This window comes from Nicotiana tomentosiformis, chromosome 1, assembly GCF_000390325.3.
Source record: "Nicotiana tomentosiformis chromosome 1, ASM39032v3, whole genome shotgun sequence".
In the NCBI taxonomy this organism is placed as follows: Eukaryota; Viridiplantae; Streptophyta; class Magnoliopsida; order Solanales; family Solanaceae; genus Nicotiana; species Nicotiana tomentosiformis.
Window position 1 is genome coordinate 104,959,666 of NC_090812.1, and position 6,849 is coordinate 104,966,514.

Here is a 6,849-nt window from a genome sequence, read left to right on the forward strand (position 1 = left end):
TGGGGCGAGGCGGTAGGACCGCTTTGTGTAGGGATTGTGGTATTGTGGAATACACCTCCACCCGCATATATTGGGGTAAGGAGGTAGGGCTGCTTTGTGTTGGGATTTTGGTATTGTGATACACCTCCACCTGCATATATTGGGGTGAGGCGGTAGGGCCATTTTTTGTTGGGATTCTGATATTGTGATACACCTCCACCCGCATATATTGGGGTGAGGCGGTAGGGCCGCTTTGTGTTGTGATTCTGGTATTGTGATACACCTCCACCCGCATATATTGGGGTGAGGCGGTAGGGCCGCTTTGTATTGGGATTCTGGTATTGTGATACACCTCCACCCGCATATATTGGGGTGAGGCGGTAGGGCCGCTTTGTGTTGGGATTTTGGTATTGTGATATACTTCCACCTGCATATATTGGGGTGAGGCGGTAGGGCCGCTTTGTGTTGGGATTCTGGTATTGTGATATACTTTCACATGCATATATTGGGGTGAGGCGGTAGGCCGCTTTGTGTTGGGATTCTGGTATTGTGATATACTTCCACCCGCTTATATTGGGGTGAGGCGGTAGAGCCGCTTTGTGTTGAGATTGTGGTATTGTGATACACTTCCACCTGCATATATTGGGGTGAGGCGGTATGACCGCTTTATGTAGAGATTGTGGTATCGTGATACACCTCCACCCGTTTATGTTGGGGTGAGGCGACATTGCCGCTTTGTGTGAAGGTGGTTATAGTAGATCCCCGACTAAGTATCTATAAATGTTAATGGAAGCTCTAAATAAATTTTCTTGACGTTGACGGCTATCTAAGCCCATTTATTGTTGCTATGATTCATCGTATTCATTTCGAATTTCTAAGTCTTTGAATTTGTGTACTTGTATTGTGTAAGAGAACACTGTGAACGGTCTATCATACGCATATGTGTACAATATGAAATGTGAACACTAGTATTGTGAACATCGGTATTGTAAACACTGGTATTATGAACATTGGTATTGTGAATAGTGATATTGTGAATAGTGGTATATCGGTGTTAATGATCTCCCAAACAAAATTGTATATGAAGTTTGTATTTTGGAAAATTATCATGTTTTTAACTAGACATTTGGATATTGTGGATTGTGACTATTTATTTCTATGTGTTGCTTTTTTTTATATGGGCATTTATTTTGAAAGAGGATTTTTAACTATACATACTAGTGCTATTCGACAGTGCTAACGTCCCTTTTGCCGGGGGCGCTGCATCTTTTAATGGATGCAGGTATACTTCTATAGAATGATATGGACCTTTGATTGTGATCTTTTAACAGTGACCGCGACACTCGCGGTCCAGGACAAAAAGTAGGCCTATGTGATCGCGACCAAAACATCATCAAAATGTTCCTGTTGAGTATATGTTAGGGTATGCCATTACATGTTTCCGTAGAGCGTAAAGGTTTTACGTTCCTATTTCTCTACATGTGTATATGAATCCTTCCCTCTAGAGTCACTGAACCCCATAATTCCATCGACAATATGCGTACAAGTGAAAGACTACTAGGCCAAGCCTTTAATACAATCATCGATCCCTAACTCTGCAATAGCACAAGACAACTACTTGGCCAACTTTGCATAGCAGTAACTCATTTGCGATGGCGAATAATGCCAATTTCATGTCTTTATGATAGCAACTTGACCATCGCGATTGCAGTTCACCAAATAGCAGAAGAATATGTTGTAAGCATGTAATTGTTTAACCTAAAACTGTTCCTAAAGTCTTTAATTAGTAACTTAAGTTATTTTTTTATTTTATAGGATTAATAGGAATTTTATTTGTTGTTGTCCTACATTTTTAATTGTAATTTTTGTATTTAATTGCATTTTAATTTCATGTTTAAAACCATACAAAATCATAAAAATATATTATTATTTTTTTAGTACTTGTTAGTAGGTTAATTGTATAGGTCGATTAATTAGTGAATTAGGTGTTCAGTTATTTTATAATCAATTCAGGTGGTTATTAGTGAAATTAAGATTAAAAATCAAAGAATTAGGATTTATTTGGCTATGATTTAAATCAGAAAAAGAGGAGAGGAATTTGAGGTCAGAAAGCCAAATAGGCTGTCCAAGCCCAAATCACTCAAGTCCAGTCTCTGTCTTATTACTTTGATCTGGTCCGGTTATGAGTCTGTCACTATAAGCTTCAAACGACGTAGTATTACACAAAACTACATCGTTTTATCGTTTGCCCCTTTATAAACAAAACAAGAACTTAAATAAATTTTTAGAGAATCCCCAAATCTAATTCCTTTTCCCTTTGCCACATTTTGGAATTTAGGGCAATCGGAAATCATCTCTGCTGCCCTCCACCATCCCTCCGCCGGTGGCGCCGCCTACCGTCGTTGCTGGAAAACTCTGAATCATCCCAAAATTACACCTTTGCTTCACCTTACTCCCCTCTAATCTAATCTTTCACTTGCCTCATTCAAAACTCAGCCGAATATCACAAATCAGAATCACAAATATTAAAACCCTAATCTTTTCATCCCTTTTTATTTTAGATCTAACTAGAGGACATATGAACTCCAAACTGGTACTATTCGTTAGATCGTGATGAGGTCTATCGATTAGTACTAGTTTTGACCCCTTTCAACGACCTTTGGTGCCGGTCAACTCGCTGTTGACCGGCTAGAATCTTTGGATTTCTTTCTTTCCTCCTCTTTTTCAGCTTACATCAGCTGTTGTGGCATGTAGCACTGGATGGATTATAAAATCTAAACAAGTGCTTATACTACAATGCCCCATGCTGGTCGGAATCTTTCTTTTCTGATGAGCCAGTTTGAAAAGGTAATCCCCTTAATTTTCTTCTTTAATTGCCATGCATGTTCTATTCGTAGTCTTTTGTTTGAATGTTAGTTAATTAGGTTTTCATTATTTTAGCATGAACATTCATTTAAGTTCGGTAGTTAGTTGATTGTATATTTGATTGATTCTTAAGTCTGGATACTAAATTAACTACTGTGTTCGGAGCCTTAAATGGAAGTGACTATACATCCTTTAAGATTCAAAAAATAATCACGATTATATAGTGAATTCTGCCTAAAATATTCTTGTGGAACACGCCATAGATCATACCACTTCCCAAACACTTCTCGAGAATAATTCCGAAAATAGGAAAAATATTTGTATTGGTAAAATTTGGCTTTGACATGTAAATAGTTTACATGAAAATATAATGTTGCTTGGGATAACTGTCATTCTAAGGATAAATGAATAGTGAGAGCTTGCCCTCACGAGAAATATCTTCAACCTGATAGCTTCTTTCTAGGGAGATGGGAGTAGTGCCCCGGTGAAGCACTCCTAAGACGACCTCGGAGATCCATTGATGAAACTATAGATCAGAGGCTTGCTTGGTCTTCAATCGCTTGCGAAATATTTAGGATTCACTCGTATCCAATATGTTTGAAACTTATCCCACAACTGGCGATTATCTCGACGATCAACAACAACCTAGAACGACGTGGGGAGTGGAACTTGGGATGTGAACATCAGGCTTAGACTATAAATACCTATAGTTCTCTCACATATGTCTCATTCTGATGCTGCTCTATTTACCCATTATTATAAGCTACTGCATTTCGTTCTTGTCAAGTTGGGCAATTGGTCTTTACTTTGTGAGCCATGTAGCTCATAAACAATCTTAATAAGATTATTATTTCCTTTTCTTACTTTAATCATGTTATTATTTTCATTTATTGTGTATTTAGTCTAATCAGACGAGTTATTCAACTAAGCTCGAATTTGAACTAATTATTAGTGACCTCATTAAACATAATTAATTATTTTATCCGGAAATTATTTTCGTGTTAAAAAATCGTATTGCAGTCTTATAATGTAATTTCTTCTATTTAATCTTTAATTATAAGTTAACTCAGTTGATTTCATAATACAACGATGATAAATAGATATAATATTTGTTCTTGAGTATTGAACTATTTCTTTTGCAAACAAGAGATTAACCAATATTTAATTTTTAGTTTAGAAATTGTAATATTTAATACGAATCATGTATTATTTTAAAGGTCAAATTGAGCTTCAAAAATATTTTGAGAGACTATGCTCTATATACTCTAATAACGATTGGGCACAAAAAGTTTAATAAATAAAGACTTCTGAAATTTATTGTCTTAAATATGCAATAGCATTTGTGTTGCTATAACACTTTTGAAACCTGTGATTTAAACATATTATAATATTTGTATGGCTATAATAGTTTTTCACTACGGGCAAAATAAAAAGTTCAAATTAAAATTTTCAAATTTTTTTAAAACTTATTTTCTCATAACAGACTAAAAAAATAGTAGCACATAAGCCGAAAATTGGCACGGACGGGGTATAAATTTTAGTTTTAATATTGGAATTTTTACCTTCCTATAAACTATTTGAAACTTTATTATCAAAAATGTCCACATTTAGTTAATTACCCGACCTAAACAAGTTTTGTTTACAAAATATATACATTCCACCTTAAAAGACCCTTAATCCATTATTAGTGCCTTCAATCAAGGGATTTAGTTATACCTTTCCCCTTTTTCTCTCCTCTTTCCCATTTTCTCTTCAGATCTTCCACCCTTGTAGCAATTTAGTGATCAAGTCAGTGGACAACTCTTTCATCTGGTTGATCACGTAGCCATGTCTTAATAGTACTTACAATTTTGTATTATTTCTTCTAATCCTTTTTCTTCTTCTTCTTTTTAACCCTTCAGTTTTACGTTGGAATTTAGTAAGAATTCCTCTATAATTAACATGAAGATTAGGTTAATATTTGGGGATAACTTTTTACAAGTTCTTTTTATCGGGATTCAAGATAAAACCAAAATTCTAATTTAAATCCTTAAAAAGGAATCAAACTCTGTTACCTGCCCATCAAGTTTATTTAATTATTATCCAATTAAGAACTTGTTGAAGTTGCTATTCAAAATACAAAATCAGAAGGGCACCCATTTCCAAAGAATTATATCCTGTGCTTTTCACTTTCTTTAGGTAGGAGTAATAATTAATAGGACATCCCTAGTTAGATAGAATATATCTGGAGGGCATTATTCTACAAATCATACTCAACAATGGTTATACTTTTTCTTGCAAAATAAGATGGAATCCTTCTTGCACGTAATGCTGAAGATAGGTAAGTTTACCTTTTATGAGAAGTCGATCTGAATTAAGTTGCAAGGTAATTCATGAAATTAAGTAATGTTTTAAACTGTTTTAACACGTTTAGGCAAAGAGCTTAAAAGCACAATGTAAAAGCACAACTAATCTACAACTTTCATACATTATTTCTATATAGTTAAATACAACTATAATATCATACAACTACAATACAATTTTTATACAATATGTCCTTTTTATATTTTGTATCTAATTTATACATAGTAAAAATAAATTTCATACAACTAATTATATATTATACAACTTATCTATAACTTATCTACAACTTTCATACGTTATTTCTACCTAGTTATATACAACTACAATATCATACAAATTAAATATATTTTTTCAATATCGTTCAACTTTCATACAATATTTAAATAAAAAATATATATATAAATAACAGAATACAATTTTTCTACAATTTTACTATAATTTTACTACAATTTCATAAGTATAATGTATGCCATGTCTTCTTCTTCTTCTTCTTCTTCTTCTTCTTCTTCTTCTTCCTCTTCTTCTTCTTCTTCTTCTAGTTTCAATCTGAAATTCAACCAAAATCAAGTCTAATATTCACCAAAACACCCTAAAAATGAGATATATACTCCAAACAATATTTTTAATTGTTAGCAACAACACCCAATCCAAACAAATATTGGTTTTTGAAAACCCAAATTCGAATTCAAAACCTTTTAATAGCTATCAATGGTGGAATTGCTGCTCTCTTACTGGAATTAGGGCTGGTTTTCGAAAGTGTTTTCTTCTTCATTAAAAGTTAAGCAAACAACAAACGTTAATGGAGGTGTGTGGTAGAGTATTTAGAGCTTGAATCTATAAAAATGGATAGGGATTTTTAAAGAAATGTGGAAAAAAATAGACTGATTTTGAAGAAGAGTGAAAATAGGTATTAATGGAGGGATACTGAATTTTGTGGAGAGAGAAATGTGGGTGAGTGCAAGATACGTGGTGGGGTTGGGTGGAAGATACGTTAGAGTGATTTTAGGACACTAATTATTATCATTAAATGCCTAAAAATATATATAATTGGTAATTTGGTATATAATATGTAATTATATTAAAACTTGAGTAGGGAGGGTAATAAAAATTGAAATAGTATATAGGAATGTAAAAATTTCTATTTTAAATAGCGGGCTTAAAAGTGACTATTGCTACATTTCACCCCCTAAAAACTCATAGTAGGCCCAATATGTGACCATCCCACCCAAATTTTCTTTTTAAAGTGGCTTATTATGAATATTTTTAGGAAAAATATTTATATACATAGGCTTATAGGACTAAGATGCACCTCCTTAAGCGGGCGACCTTTTCAAGAAGTATTACGGAGGAATACTTCTTCTGGTAAAAAGCAAAGGTGTAAGCAAGCTTCTTACATCTTATAACATAAAGCAAGGTGTAAGCAAGCATTTCTCCAATCAGATTGACATGAGTGAGCCAGGTTTAAGGAGATTTCTATGTGTTGAAACTAATTCATCATGTTTTAATCTGTTTTCTTTTTCTTTCTTTTTTTGGTTCTCCTGATATTCAACACTCGTTTTAGGGCCGACTAAGGGATCCCACTTTGGGGTAAAATACTCCTTGGCAACTCTATTTCCGGAGCTCGAGCCTGGCAGTAAGTTGGCCTAGTCTCTCGCCCAGCCT